This window comes from Apis dorsata, unplaced genomic scaffold (genome assembly GCF_000469605.1).
Source record: "Apis dorsata unplaced genomic scaffold, Apis dorsata 1.3 scaffold_808, whole genome shotgun sequence".
In the NCBI taxonomy this organism is placed as follows: domain Eukaryota; kingdom Metazoa; phylum Arthropoda; class Insecta; order Hymenoptera; family Apidae; genus Apis; species Apis dorsata.
In genome coordinates this window covers 140133-141229 of record NW_006263947.1, presented here as the reverse complement: position 1 = coordinate 141229, position 1097 = coordinate 140133, and positions in this window count along the sequence as shown.

Below are 1097 nucleotides of genomic sequence, written 5' to 3'. Positions count from 1 at the left end.
ACACACACACACACACACACACACACACACACACGTCAGCAAATATTACAAAATGATTTGCCATTCCTCCTCTCACAACACAAAATATGGCAAAGTAAGAATAATCATTTTTAAATATTAGTTATATAAATATAAAAAATAGTTGTTGAAAAAAAAAAAGATTATTTGTATATATATGTCATATGTAGTAAATAGATATCTTGTAAAAAGAATTCAAAGAACATAAAAAAAGCATTTTATTTAGAATTGTAGTATATCTGTTTTAATATAAGATCAGACAAACAGTTTACTTAAAAGTAAACGTATTTAGGTTTTTTTAAATTCCTCAAGACAGAGCTCATTACTTACATGTAAAGAGCAGTCTTTGTAACATAAAAAACAAAGAAACAAATAGCCAAAAAATATTGCTACTGAGTTTATAAGAAAATTGAATTATAAACAAAACGCTTATATTATATAATTATGTATGAAAGAGAAACAAAATTCTATCTTAGATGGTAATATTATAATTAATACTTGTGATACAAAATAATTTCTGGATTGAATGGTATGATGAATAATTGCAGTAATATTTTTTCTTTAAATTTAACTTTGCGTACATAGAGCACTATAAGTACATATTCTTGTACAGTTCAGTTTTATGGTAAGTCATTATAATATATATATTACATATTTAATCTATTGAGAAAGATATAAATCAAGATATTACAGAAATTTTAGATATTCTAGAATTCTCTTTGTACGCATGGTTCACTTAAATTTAATTAATTTTGAAAGTGATATGGAAGAAAAATCTTTTATGATCTGTTTTGTATAAATACTAAATTTATTTGGCTTGTAAATTGCGAAAGAAATAATTTAAAACACTGAAACAATAATGCGCAAAAAATTTGGATATTACATTGCCTAACTAATTTGTATAAAATAGATCTGTAAAATAAAATTGTCACATCGTGATATATGGTGAGAGAAATAACGTAGTAATGTTCGTGAATTGAAAGTAGCAAAAACAATTATGTAATGTTAAAAAATTAATAGGTATTTTTATTTCTTGCCTTCATATTTTTTGAATCTAATTTAGTTACAAATTTTTTTTC